This window comes from Lepidochelys kempii, chromosome 14 (genome assembly GCF_965140285.1).
Source record: "Lepidochelys kempii isolate rLepKem1 chromosome 14, rLepKem1.hap1, whole genome shotgun sequence".
NCBI classification, from domain to species: Eukaryota; Metazoa; Chordata; order Testudines; family Cheloniidae; genus Lepidochelys; species Lepidochelys kempii.
The window spans coordinates 34,593,038-34,608,146 of NC_136393.1; the positions used below are offsets into that span (position 1 = coordinate 34,593,038).

Consider the following 15,109-nt stretch of genomic DNA (forward strand, 5'->3'; position numbering starts at 1 on the left):
CATTCTCTCAACAACTGTAGTTGCGAGTCCACATTAAGTCTTGAACTTGAAAAGAATGATGATGCATCTCACATAATCAGTTTGCATAGATTGGGATTTGGCTACAAGTGCGGCAATATCAGGATGTAGCAGGTCCCAACAGGGACGCAAAGATTGCTTCAAGCAAAGAGTTTCCGTTGGCTCCTGGGTAGTAGTATGGGGTGTGTGCCTGTAGATGTGTAAGGAATTTTCCAGTCTCTGACTCAAAATAGATTTGTTGCTTTTAAGGGTTGCTTAAGTGTCTGTACAAAAAGAGTTCTGCTAGTAAGTTTGAAGCCCGATAGTATGAGCATATGTGCTGAATTCCATTTGAAGCTAGGAACCTCTGAAATTTTGCAGAACAGAATTGAGGTCCATTGTCACTCACTAACTGTAACAGTAAACCAAATTATCTGAACAAGGTGCGAAGATGTCCAATGATCTTAGCAGTAGTAGCAAAAGTCATGCTGAAAACTACTGGTCATTTCAAATGGCGTTGACTAAGACCAAAAACATGTAACCTTCTAAAAATCTGGCAAAGTCCATGTGATTAAGTGTCCAGTGTGTCTGAGTTCACAACCAAGGTGTTTGAACAATCTGGCCAGGATCATATTGAATTTGCTGGCACATAAGTATTGGAAGAAGATGAAGTGCTATAATTTGTCAATCCCGTCTAACAGATGTGACTCCAGGCTATGGCCTTTATCTGTACGATTCTAAGATGGGCTTTGTGAAGAGCTTCCAAACCTGAGATTGAACTGATTTTGGAATGAGCATTCACATTTCCCATAAGATGCAACCGTAATTCACAAATAATTCATGTTGACATGACATGAATTGTGTAAACTGGGGATTCTTACAATTGAACCCTGTACCGTGTGGTACCATTCCCTTCACAAGAGAAAGCACCTCATCTGCAGCAGTTTCTTTGTTGATGCCTGTGCTAGTAATAGGTAACCTATTCATCAAGCTGAGAGAGAACATTTCATCCGAAGTTTCTTTGGGTAAATGAGAGGTTGGGTATGGCTTGTGTGATGGCCTATCAGCATTGCCATGCTGAGTCCCTTTATGGAACTGGATAGTACAGGAATGAGCCAAAAGTAGCAATGCCCATCATTGCATGCAAGCAGTAGCTAATGACGGAATTCCATGTTTCAGTCCAAATATTAAAAGTAAGGGCAATGATCCATCTGCAAAGTAATATGTCTATGTAGTGAGGCAGAGTGGCCTCCCACTGACCCAGAGCAGGAGGGTCCTGCTTGGTGGAGAATGTGGGCAGCAACCTGACCCCTGCAGTAAGAGGTTCTGCATATGCCATGCCTTAGATATCCCTAATGGGAGAGATGGAGCTTGACAAACTCATTAAGTATCTGGCCAAGAGCAAACAGCAGCAGTAGGTGTCATAACTCCAGCAACAACGGCAACTAGTACAGGTGCTGGGGGCCAAACAGCAACTGTTCTGGGATTTGGGGGCCCAACACCGTGAGGAGCAGCAACAGTGTCTCCAACAGCTTGCAACCCTGCTACCTGGACCCAGTGGGCCACCTCCCAGGGGTACAATGAATCCCCCTATGTTTCCCATTGCCCTCTTGGCCCCCTACCTGATTGAGGCAACCCAGATCGCCTATCGGGGCCTCCCAATCGATGAGGCACAAGATTATGGATGCATGAAGTTGCCCATTTTAGATGCCTTGGACATCATGCTGGAGACCTTGCACCAGCAAAATTGGGCTAACACCTACCCGCTGGGGGCCTGGCCACAGGTCATCGCCCAGAAGATAAAAGACCTCTGCTGGCAATGGCTGCATCCTGAGCAGTGGTCAGCAGGTGAGGTCGCTGAGCAGATCACCCTAGAGCAGTTTGTTCATGTCCTCCTGCCCCAGGGGAGGGCTTGGGTACTCCGGCACTGACCCACAACATTTAGTGCGGCTGTCACCTTAATGGAGGACTTCTTGGCCACTGAGAATCCTATTGGGCCAAGAGCCTGAGCCCTAGCCTCAACGCTCGATTTGATGCTCCTTGGCCCAGCAAGGAAGCCCAGGCCGAAGGAGCCCATGGCCGAATCCAAACCCATGACGATAGGGCAGCAAACAACCACTGGGCCCATGTGGCAGAGATGCTCCAACGTTGCTGACAAGACCACAACCCAAATCCCTCAGAGGTGATCCCCTGGCCAGGGCAACTAGAGCCTGGACCCTGCTTCTCCTGCAGCCGGCTTAGGCACTTACAATGGAAGTGTCCCGAGATGGACTGCATCTTCGGCCAAGTCTGTACCGCAGAGTCTCAGGCCAGCAAACAACCACTGTGAAGTTTGGGTGAAAACGAGTCACAACCCTCATAGACTCAGGCTGTAGGCAAAACCTCATCCACCAGGAATTTGCCCCTGGCCCCACACAAGCATGTTGAGAGATACACCTCCAATGCATCCACAGGGATGTAAAATCGTATCCCAGTACCTAGATCTCTCTGACCATTAACAGACTGATGTGGGTGTTGACACTGGGGTTGGCTTCCACCTCACCTATCCGGTCATCCTGGGATGAGACTGGCTGGGGTTTGACAGCCTTCTTCGGAAGACGAGGAGGAGGCTGAAGAACCCCAAGGGGAACACCCTGATGAGCCCCCAGTCCCAATGACGATGCTGGGCCTCCCTGTGGACAGTGCCATGATGACCCCCCTTTACAGATTTTTGTTGCAACCAGACGGATGAGCCCACACTGAGCTGGGCCTACAAACAGGTAGGCCAGGTCAACCGAGCCATGACTGATCTCCTGAGGGCTGCACAATGGACCCAATTCAAGCTGACAGGCAATCACTTCTACCATGTTAATCAGAACTCCCAAACTCAGGAAGTCTGGACCCAGTTGGTTGTCCCCCACAATCCTAAGAAGGCCACCTTGAAGCTTGCCCACGACATTTCCATGGCTGGCCATCTGGAACAAGAGAAAAACCTGGCCTGAGTTCTGTCATGCTTCTTCTGCCCTGGAGTCCATCAGGAGGTAAAGGTCTAGTTCACCTTATGCCCTGAGTGCCAACTAGCTGTCTCTGTCGGGGTGGCGAAAGCACCCTTGGTCCCCTTACCCATGGTCAGGGATCCCTTTGAGCAAATTGCGATGGACCTGGTGGGTCCTCTCCTAAGAGTAATGCGGGGTTCCAGGATAGCCTCATACTGATGGATTATGCCACTCACTTCCCCGAGGCCATCCCATTATGGAACACTTCCATCGCAGCTGAACTGGTGAAGGTATTCTCTTGTGTGGGCCTTCCCCCTGAGATTCTCATGGATCAAGGGACCAACTTCACTTCCCGGCTGATCCATCAGGTGTGTACCTTGTTGTGACATGTATGACAGTTTCTGGGCTTAGCTGGGTATTACTGACACTTTGTGTCCCAGTTTGAATCCATCACAGCACCCCTCATGGCATTCTTAACCAAGGACCGCCCATGTCGGTACGCTTGTGAGCAGAATGTGAAGATATGTTCTGAGCCCTAAAGGAAAGCCTGTGTAGGGAACCCATGCTCTTCAGCCGCGATTTCAACTGTGAGTTCCTGGTCCAAATCGATGCTTCAGAGGTGGGGCTCAGGGCAGCCTTCTCCCAGGAGTTGGATAGAGAAGAGCATCCCACCCTCTATATCTGTGGGAAGCTCTCCCCGCCCCGAGAATGTAACTATTCAGTTATACAGAAGGAGGCCCTGGCTGTTAAATGGGCTATCTTCCCTTTCATACTGATCACCGACCACAAAGCCTTAAAATGGCTAAATACCACGAAAAGTACCAATGCCAGATTGATGAGATGGTATCGCATCCTCCAGCAATTTGCCTTTACTGTCTGACGCTCAGCAGGTAAGGATAACACTAACACAGATTTTCTGTCTGACCTGGGGGGAGTCAGGATGGCAGCCATGAAGACCAGATGGACTTAAGGGGTGTGTGTGTGTAGTGAGGCGAAGTGGCCTCTCACTGAGCCAGAGGGACCACTCTCCGAACTCAGGTGGGCAGAGCCAGACCATGCTCACCCCTCCGACTGGAAGTCAGGGGGTGGGACAAGAAATATATAGGGCTGGTCCTGGAGCTCAGTTGGGCTGCAGCTGCTGAAGGAGACAGATGCCTCTTGACCTCTCCTGAGCTGGGAGACTTCAGCGGACCGCTGCTGAGCTGAGGAGTGACCAGAGCTTCTGGAGCCATGCACTGCCCAAGGCATTGAAGAGTCGCTGGGACTGGCACTGGACTTCTACCCCAACAAACTGGAGGACCACCCGCGGATCCAAGTACACCCCATGGGGAGTGTAGGAAGTGGCCCAGAGGCAGCCGACCCCAGTCTGGCTGTATTGCTGCCGGAGACCTGCTCAGCGAGTTGCAGCTGGATTCCCTGCTGACCCAGTGGTGGAATACTCCACCACTGTTAGGGCCCTGGGTCGGGGCCTGATGGAGTCGGGTGGGCCTGGGCCCCGCTGCCACTTCACCCCTGAGGTGGCAGTCTCCCCTTGCTAGGCCAAGAGGCCTGCATTTGTTGGCCATCTGCTGGAGCTCGGATACCCAACCCTCTTGCCGTTCTACACAGAGCCACAGGCTCCTTGCTGCCCCACCCTGACCGAGGGCTTGGGCTCATAACTGTTTGCTGCTCTGCCCTGACTGCAGGCCAGAGGCATAGACAGTTTCTTGACCCGCCCTACTTGGGGGTCTGGGACCCCGAGACTCATTTGTGGATCTGCCCAGACTGCAGGCCAGAGCCATCTAGTCTGTGTAGTGCTCTGCTAATTCCCTGATTGTGGGTGACGCTCAGTTATGTAGTGAGGCGGAGTGGCCTCCCACTGACCCAGAGGGAGAGGGACCCCTGCTAACCCACTACAGACTACCATATAGGTAGGTATGGAACAGCCAAATACCAAAGATAATGCTGAGAGCTCTATTTGCACATAGCTCTTCTCAGAAGTGATGAGTGTTTGTGGTGCAAAGGTGATTGGTTTCTCTATACCATTAGGAAAAATGTTGGCGAGAACTGTGCCCACTCCATATGGTGAAGCATCACAAACCACTTGCAATGGAATCAAAACATCAACGTGCATTAGAACGTAAACTGACGTCAACAGTTTCTTTACTTCATTAAATGCATGCACACACTCTTAAAGATGACAAAACTGTCACCAGATTAGGAAGAAATTTACTGCAGCAGTTAAGCAGTCCTAAGAATGAACATAACTGTGACATGTTCTCTGTCAGTGGTGCTTCAAGAACCATCTCCTCTTCTCTGGCAATTTCCTTAAGCCCAGGGCATCAATTACATATCCAAGGTATTCAGCTGAAGATTTGAAAAACTCACAATTGTCTTGAAAAATCCTTAGTCCATGGTCTTCCAAATGTGTCAAAGCAGAACCCAAATTTCACAGATAATTCTCTTGATCCTTTCGTGTAACAAAGATGTCCTCCAAGTAACACTGAACTCCATTCAGTCCCTTCAGAATCTCATCCACGGCTTCCTAGAACAGGGCAGGTGCTGATGTGATACTAAAAGGCAACCTTTTATAACAAAGTAAGACTTTTTGTGTGTTGATTGAGCCAGCATCTTGCAAATATCTCACAATCTCCATTTGTAGGTATGCACTGAGCAAATCCAATTTACTGAAACACTGTCTACCACTAAAAGTATTTAATAAATCTTCAGTGTGAGGTAGTGGTTACTAATCTGCACATAAAACTGGATTAAGCATCACTTTGAAATCTCCACATATTAAGACTGAGTCTTTCCTGATCACTGGTACAATGGGTGTAGACCACTCACTGTGTGAAACTGGTGACAGGATACCAATGTTCACTGAACGGTCCAGATCAGCTTCCACCAGATGCTTCAGAGTATAAGGCACAGCTCTGGGCTTGCAATGTTTTGGCTGGCTGTCAGTGAGCTTCCCTGAGACGTTTATCTGTCTAAGTTCTTTCAAAAACTTTAGAATGTCTGTCCAGTATTTCCTGAAGATTTTGAGGTACTTCTGTGATCACTTTGATCTTGATCCAATTCATCTTGAGCTTCTCAAGTCAAGATCTTCCAAATAATGGTGGATACTTTCCTTCAATCACATAAAAAGGTAAAACAACTGATTGGCCATCTAGTTGAACTTTTACCTGGCATATCCCTTTTTTGGACTAATTTTTCCCCCACTATAAGTCTTTAAAGTGGACGTTTCTTCCAGAGGAACTTGTGGCAATATCTAGTGATAGGCAGATACAGAAATCAATGAAACAGTATCAAGCTCCATTCTTGTAGGAACTGCTTCAGTCAGATGCCATCCTTGACTCCAGCTTCTGATAAAACATGAAGTGCTAAATCTTGATTTAAAAAACCCAGGATTACTTGTGGCACCTTAGAGACTAACACATTTATTTGGGCATAAGCTTTCGTGGGCTAAAACCCACTGCATCGGATGCATGCACGAAAGCTTATGCCCAAATAAATTTGTTAGTCTCTAAGGTGCCACAAGTACTCCTTGGTTTTTTTTGTTGTTGATACAGACTAACACGGCTACCACTCTGAAATCTTGATCAGTGTCCCTACAGCTCTTGTCTTTTTCCACATTATGAATTCCCAACTTCCATCATTTCTTAGGTTCAGTCTTCATAGGTGTCTTCTTGGATGTACAGTTACTATGTGTTGCTGGTCTCTGAACTGTGTGACAGGTCACAGCGATGTGTCCTCTCTTCTGGCAGTTCTAACAAATGGCCTGGCATGCCCAGTAATCCTTCTCCGCACGTGTAGTTTGTGCACTATAGCCCCATGGAAATTCTTCATGTTCCCATGGTCCTCTGTCTCACTAATTCAGAATATGAACTCCTCAGTTCATACTAATGTCCAGAAATGTTCTTTGCAGTTTCCATGGCAACAGTCACCTCAACAGCCTTCTTGAATGTGAATGGTGACATAGTCAGTAACGTCTTCTGAACCTGGTCATTGCATAATTGAGAGATAAATTGGTCATACAAGGCATCACTTAATGTTTGTCTGAACTGACAGTGCTCTGACAACATCCTTAGAGAAGCAACAAACTGTGCTACTGATTTTCCAGTTCCCTGATCTTGCTGATGGAACTGAAATTGTTCTGCTATCACTGATGATGTAGGAGAAAAGTGTTCCCACATTGTGGCAGTAATTGTGGCATACTTGGCAGTTCTTGGCACAGTTGGAGACAATAAATCATGTGGCAGTCCATATGGCTTCAGGCCAGTCACTGTCAGCAAGATTGAAATTCGTTGTCTACAAATTACCCTGCAAAATTGCTCAAAAAATTTGAGGCACACCACCTGGGATTTTAGTTTTCAACAAATTCATCATCATTGCCCACAAAAGGTGCCATTTCTCTGCTCTCCTGCTCTTCAAGCCTCCTGGATAACCTTTTCTGCCACAGAGAAATTCTTCCATTGTTACTGCACTGTCTGTGCTCGACACACCCCCCCGCTGGTTGTGTGTCCACACTGCAAACTGCAGAATTCTGCCTTTGGCTGGCTGCGCTTGTGCTCTCTCTGCTAGCAATCGACCCTCATAGCAAGTGAAGGCTCCCCTTCCACTCTCCTGTGTGGCAGAGTCCTTGGAACCCCAACAAGGCTGGGGGGCTCAACCCACAACCTTGTCATGGTCACTCAGGTCAGGGACTAGGGTGTCCCCACTCCGGGGTGCTCTCTCCACACTGGATGCTTCCCTGACCCACTGATCATTACATACAGTTCAAAGCAAATAGAATTTATTAAACAGCAATCGATTTTAAAAAATAAGGAAACAATGGGAAAGGCTAAAGGAAAAGACATGTCACCCCGCTCGGTGGCATGGGGACGTCACAACCAGCATCTCTGGAATATCAGGGCTGTTCACAGTCTGTTCCTCACACATCCCAGGCCTCCTGCCCAGGCTCTGGCTGTGCTGCAGGGATGCTGCAGGAACTTGCTCTGGAGGTGGCCACACGCTCTAGGTGGCAGGACCCATCTCCCCAGTGTCATCTGCCCCGTCGGGGTTACGATCCCCCCTCCAAGTCTGGCCTGCAAGGCCTCTTGGCTGGGGGCATCTCCCTGCACTGGGCCCGCTGCCCAGGGTCCCCCTTGCTCTCCCCAGCTGCTCACCACACCCAGCTCCGGACTCCTCCAGCCCCAGCTCCACCACTCTGCCTCAGCACGGCTGCTGCTGCTGCTGCTCTGCCTCCAGGTCCCTGGGCTGCTTCTCTGGACCCCCTGGCTCTGGTTGCTGCAGCTCTCCCCCCAGGACAAGTCTGCTCTGGGGGCTGCTTCTGTGACTCTGCTCCCAGCACCGACCTGCTTCCTGCGCTGCTTTTCTGGCTCCTCTGGATCTGGCCCAGCTCTGCTCCCCAGCTCAGCTCAGCTCAGGCCCCTGCTTTCTCTTTAGCACAGCCCCACTCTGCCTGACCCAGGCAATTCCAGCTCACATGGAGGGCAGAACCCCCCTGGCCTCCTGACTCCCTGATTAGCCTGCCCACCCTGTCAATCAGGCTGACCTGGAGCATTGGCCTCTCCCCATTGTTCCTGGGGACTGTCAGTCTCAGGGTCCTGATTTCCCATCGACCCTTCCCCTTTCTTTTGGTACTGGGAGCTAACAACTAAAACACCCCCATTGAGTTTTAGTAAGGGGACAAAGCGAGCTGATGGAAAAACAGCTTCTGCCCTGGTGGTTTTATTGTCAGCTGAAAAACTGAAACTGTGCAAGTGAGGCTTTGCACTGGGGAGGGGGGAGTGCTCAAACATTTAAAGGGACAGCACACCACAAGAAGGGGCCAGATCCTTGGCCCAATGGTGACTGATTGGTAATGCCCATAAACATACATTCATCTCCCTTCTGAGGCCTCCCCTGCCCAGGTGAGCACTCGGTTCTGAAAGGCTGCAGCTTGGCTCAGTGTCCTCAAACTTCAGCTAAACGCCTCCGTTTCTGAGAAATCTCGGAGCAGAGCAGACAAGTGGGGAAGAGTCTCCCCCAGGATCAGTGTCTCAGCCAGACAATGCCTCAGAACGTGCCGCTCTGACGCTGCTGCCTCTGCCCAGGTTATTCTCCTGGCTTTGCTATTGAAATGTGCATTTCTTACAGGGCTGGACTGAGGCACCCCAGCCGCAACATGCTGACAAGGGGCCCTGTCGCGGCCCTGGCCCCATTAGCAGTAGTTGTGGAAGGGGCCACCCACACAAGGGCTGTCTGCTGCGGGTGGAGCCTGTGAACCTATTTAGACAAGCAGGAGGAGAGGCTGGGGGCTCCCTCCCCTTGGGAATCCCAGGGGCTAGGGGTCCTTTTTCCCCACAGGATCAACAGCAAGAATCCTCTCCCTCCCATTGAGAGAGAGAGATACTCGAAAAGGGTCAGGGAGCCCCCCCCCCATCTATTAGCCAAGGTGTCTATGATTGGATGGGGGAGCTGAATCATATGACCTACCCCCTGCTGCCACACAAAGCCCCTCTTTTTGCGGAGGGGTTGGCTGTCCCCCAGAGCAGTGAGGCTTGGTGTCAATGTTCCATACACATAAATGGAGCCGTCCCCTCTCATGGCACTGGGCTCAGGCTCTCTACAGACTCAGGCAGGAATCGCTGTGTCTGTCACATTTGGGGCATGTTTTGAATATTTTCTTTGCAACCCAGAAGGTTTGAAACATTCTCTTTTTAATGAAAGCCAAAAGCCTGATTTTATCACATAACTCCAGAAGCTGGGGCCTAGACATGGGTTTGTAGTGCCCCTGTTTCATCTGGCCCTGCCTCCTGCAAATTCCACCCATCAGATGTGCAGATTAATGGCTATCACACATGGTGCCCCTGCAGGTGAAACTCCAGGAAGCCCTGGGCCCTCTGAGGCTGGAGCTGGAGGAGGCCCTGGAGCTGACATCTGAAGAGGAGGAGAAAACCACAGAGTGGCAGGTGGGTGTCTGGGTTTATCCTTCCCCGAGCCCTTCCCCCTGCAGTGTTCCCAGGGTGAGGGGCCAAAAAGCTATAGGCTGATATTACAATCTCCTCTGGCTGTTTGCTCCGAGATGGTGCCATGGTACCAGGAGCGGGAAATGTTTCTGGTGGGGATCACAGTGAAGCATACCAGGGGACAGTTCCTGTCCCATGGTCCATGGCACAGATTCACCCCCAGGCTCTCTGGGGGCAAGAAGGAGATGACATACTCTTACAATGGGTGTGCAGTGTTTGCATGTGAGTCCATTGCCCCATCATACCCACAAACCACGCTGAGTAACTGCAGACGCAGACAGCCCTCAGGAGTGCCAGATCCTCAGAGGTGCTCTCTGCACATCCACACCCAGGGCACCGGGCTCAGTGTGGGCAGATGTTGCACTGGCCTTTAGGAGTTTGGCCCTAAGGGAGCAGAGCTCAGGGCAGCCCTGGGACTCACTCAGCTGAGCAGACAGAGACAGCCCTTCTTCTCTGCCATCCTCTGCAGCCATCATGGGGCCACTTGACTCATTAATCCTCAGCTGCTGCCTCCTACAATTATAACTACATGGCTGTGGGCAGCCAGCCGGCCTGCCAATATTCACAAAGCAGATACTGTAGTTGTAGAAGGTTCGCATTTGTGTAGAATATATATATTCTATTTGTTCACTCACCCCCACTTCTGGTATTCTCATTCTAGGCGGGGTGGGTGTGCCTATGCAAATGAGATCGGCCCCTGAAGTTCTCTTCCACAACTTGCCACACCTCACCACCAGATGTCAGGGTGGAGCTCATCCTGACACTGCTTACACGCAAAAAGAAAAGGAGTACTAGTGGCACCTTAGAGTCTAACCAATTTATTTGAGCATAAGCTTTCGTGAGCTATAGCTCACTTCATCAGATGTATTCCGATGAAGTGAGCTGTAGCTCACGAAAGTTTATGCTCAAATAAATTGGTTAGTCTCTAAGGTGCCACTAGTACTCCTTTTCTTTTTCTGGTACTCATATTTAGTTTGTGATCTACTATGACCCCCAGATCCCTTTCTGCAGTACTCCTTCCTAGGCAGTCATTTCCCATTTTGTATGTATGCAACTGATTGTTCCTTCCTAAGTGGAGTAGTTTGTATTTTTCCTTATTGAATTTCATCCTGTTTACTTCAGACCATTTCTCCAGTTTGTCCAGATCATTTTGAATTATAATCCTATTCTCCAAAGCACTTGCAACCCCTCCCATCTTTGTATCATCCGCAAACTTTATAAGTGTGCTCTCTATGCCGTTATCTAAATCATTGATGAAGATATTGAACAGAACCAGACCCAGAACTGATCCCTGCGGGACCCCACTCATTATGCCCTTCCAGCATGACTGTGAACCAACAATAACTACTTTTTGGGAATTGTTTTTCAACCAGTTACACACCCAACTTATAGTAACTCCATCTAGGTCGTATTTCCCTAGTTTGTTTATGAGAAGGTCGTGCAAAACAGTTTCAAAACCCTAACTAAAGTCAAGATATACCACATCTACCGCTTCCCCCCATCCAAAGGCATGTTACTGTGTCAAAGAAAGCTATCCGGTTGGTTTAACACGATTTGTTCTTGACAAATCCATGCTGACTGTTACTTATCACCTAATTATCTTCTAGATGTTTGCAAATTGATTGTTTAATTATTTGCTCCATCATGCATCCCATGAAGTGAACTGTAGCTCACGAAACCTTATGCTCAAATAAATTTGTTAGTCTCTAAGATGCCACAAGTACTCCTTTTCTTTTTGCGGATACAGACTAACACGGCTGCTACTCTGAAAGCTAAATGGTCTGTAATTCCCCAGGTTGTCCTTATTCCCCTTTTCATAGATTGACACTATATTTGCCCTTTTCCAGTCTTCTGGAATCTCTTCTGTCTTCCATGACTTTTCAAAGATCACATCATAGTGGAGCTGAAACCAGGGACTTAGGCCTAAGCTCTTTTTGTGCAGTCACTGGGATCTGTGCTCCTCAGTCACTCAGACATAAGCAAAGATCCACCTCTGTCTGTGTAGTGCCTGGCACAACAGGGAACTAGCCTGAGTGGCCTCTAGACCCCACTGCAATGTCCTCCATGTCCCCCTGGCACCCACCCCTCTCTGCAACTCCCACAGCACCTGCCCCTCCAGGTCCCTTGCTACTGCCCCAAATTCCTACCTCCTGCCCCACCCCTGAGCACCTTCCCTCTGCCCCCTGGCACCTGTCTTTCCTCTTCCCTCACCACCACCACCCTTGTTCCTGCAGCCTGCCCTTCCCTCCCTGCCTCCCTGACATCTGTCCCCTTCCTCTGCCAGCCTTTATCCCTCTCTTCTCTGCAACCCCCACTACTCCCCTCCTATCCTTTCTGATTCCTTGATGCCTGACCCGTCCCTCCCACTACTCCATGGAGATCTCCCCCTTCCCTTCCCATCTGCTCCCCTTCCCTGGTGCTTGTTCCTCCCCTCTCCTATGTCCCTCACAAGCACCTGCCCCTCTTTCCATCTCCTCTCCTTCCCCTGCCCCCTTGGCCTTAGATGGGGCCCTGACTCTCCTTAAATGGCCAGCAACCTTGTGTCACAGCAATTAATGGGGACACAGGTTAATTTCCCTTTGATCCCAGTGACCAGCCCCTGCCTCCAGCACTGACTCTGTGACTCTCTCCCCAGTGGATGTGACTCTGGATCCAGACACGGCTCATCCCAGCCTCATCCTGTCTGAGGATCAGAAAACTGTGACATACGAAGACAAACAACAGGATCTGCCTGACAATATTAAGAGATTTGATACTTATCCCATTGTCCTGGGCTTTAACAAATTGACAGGAGGGAGGCATTACTGGGAGGTGGAGGTGGGAGACAAAACAAACTGGACTCTGGGGGTTTGTACAGAATCTGTGACAAGGAAGGGGAAGATTTACCTATCACCTGAGAATGGATTCTGGACAGTGTGTCTGAGATATAAGGAATACAAGGCCCTCACCTCCCATTTAACTCCACTGTCCATGAGCGTCAGGCCCAGCCGGGTAGGGATTTTCCTGGACTATGAGGCAGGAGAGGTCTCATTTTACAATGTGACTGACAAGTCCCATCTCTTCACTTTCACTGACACTTTCTCCGGAACGCTCCACCCTTATTTTTATACTTAGAGTTTACAAAGAGGGATTTAGAAACACATCTCCCTTGATAATCTGCCCAGTCCCAGCTCAGGCTGGAGGGAATCTCTGTTCCTGACAGTGACACCCATGGAGGAGCCTGTCCCCTCCCAGCGCTGACCAGCCCCCAGGTGTGTTCCTATAAGGATGGCCTGGGGAATCATCTGCCTGCCACTGCCTCCCCCTCAGTTCCCAGCACCAAGCCTGTGAGCTAGGGGAGAGGAGAGGGGCAGAGGGGGGATGTAGGCTGCTGGGTTGTGGGCATGCAGAGGCAGAGATGTGTGTAGACACAATGTCAGGGGTGGCTGCTGTTGCTGATGTAAGGGGGACTGTTGTCCCCTTACTGAAACTCAATGAGGATTTTTGGTTGGCCCTCCCAGTAACAAAGGAAAGGGGAATTGCAGATGAGAAACCAAAACCTTGGATTGACAGTCCCCAGGACCAATGGGGAGAGGCAAATGCTCCAGATCCGCCTGATTGACAAAGCAGACAGGCCAATGAGGGAGTAAGGAGAGCGGGGTCCCATCCTCTGTCTGCCCATAGGGGCCGAGCTAGAGCCACAACAGCCAGAGCGAGAGAAGCAGGCCAGGGTTCAGCGCTGTGCTGGGAGCAGAGCCACGGCAGCCAGAGCCAGAGGAGCAGCCCAGAGAGCTGCGCCAGAGGCAGAACAGCAGCTGCGCTGAGGCAGAGTGAAGCTGGGGCTGGGGCTGAGGCAGAGCGAAGCTGGGGCTGGGGCAGAGTGAAGCTGGGGCTGGGGCTGGGACTGGGGCTGGAGCAGTCCGGAGAGCAGCTGGGGAGAGCGAGGAGGACCCTGGGCAGCGGGCCCAGTGCAGTAAGACCCCACCAGCCAAAAGGCATTGCAGGCCAGAGTTGGCAGCAAACCATAACCCTGATGTGGGGGCCGATGCTGGGGAGATGGGTCCTGCCACCTTCTCCCCAGCATCGGTCACCGCCAGAGCAAGTGTCCGACCCGCAGCATCCCTGCAGCACAGCCAGGGCCTGGGCAGGAGGCCTGGGACGTGTGAGGAACAGACTGTGAACTGCCCTTAAATTCCAGAGACGCTGGTTGTGACGTCCCCGTGCCACAGAGTGGGGTTACTTGTTTCCTTTAAGCTTTTCCATTTTTTCCTTATGTGACATTATTGACATAAACTATGACCACATAGATCATTGTTGCAACCACTATTATATATTTGCAGCAAATATTGTACAAAGGTTGTTGTGTGAGATGTCTATGAAAAGGTTATGATTTTATGGTTATGGTTATGCTGTCTGTATGTGTGTAGCATTTTTGTAGTTGAAGTTATGAATATTGGCTATGTACTTGTATCTCAGTGTGTTTTGATTCTAAGTAGCCTTAGTGAAGCTTTTGGTCAGCTTCTTGAGAAAGGACTGTTCTCAGTAAGTGCCCAATCAAGAAACAGGTAACTGACAATGACTCTGGGAGATGCCAGTCCACATCTGAGCTTTCCTGGGAACGTTCAAACTAACACGTAAACAATGGCGTTGGCCTGCAAACTGAGTCATGCATGGACATGTGACTTGCCCATGTGACTCCAGACTCCATCTTGCTGCTGTCATTTTCCGCAGTAAGAACAAAAGGGGTTCTTCCACAGGCAGAGAATATAAAAGGCCCTGAAAACCCTTCCATTTTATCTTCAGTCCTGCTTCTGACCTCTGGAGGAACTTTGCTACACTGAAGCTCTGAACAAAGAACTGTATGACCCATCCCAGATATGGATGTACTCAGAGACTCAATTTAAACCTGCAGTTTATTCCATCACTGCTACAAGCCTGAACCAGGAGCTTTGCCATTACTGTATGTAACTGATTCCATTTAACCAATTTTAGCTCTCATATATATTTCTTTCTTTTATGAATAAACCTTTAGATTTTAGATTCTAAAGGATTGGCAACAGCATGATTTGTGGGTAAGATCTAACTTGTATATTGACCTGGGTCTGGGGCTTGGCCCTTTGGGATCAAGAGAACCTTTTTTCTTTTATTGGGGTATTGGTTTTCATA

General features: G+C 49.7%; 1 long non-coding RNA gene and 2 pseudogenes across 1 annotated transcript; 2 read left to right on the top strand and 1 right to left on the bottom strand.

The window, feature by feature from the left end:
- LOC140898120 (E3 ubiquitin-protein ligase TRIM39-like) overlaps positions 1 to 15,109 on the top strand; it is a 151,252-nt pseudogene that overhangs the window by 2,955 nt on the left and 133,188 nt on the right.
- Positions 5,098 to 8,683, bottom strand: LOC144929424 (uncharacterized). The gene is made up of 2 exons (XR_013634650.1): positions 8,120 to 8,683; positions 5,098 to 6,952 (listed from the first exon to the last, which is right to left on the bottom strand). It is a non-coding gene; the product is annotated as an uncharacterized LOC144929424 (long non-coding RNA).
- On the top strand, positions 9,797 to 13,484 carry LOC144929344 (zinc finger protein RFP-like; annotated as a pseudogene).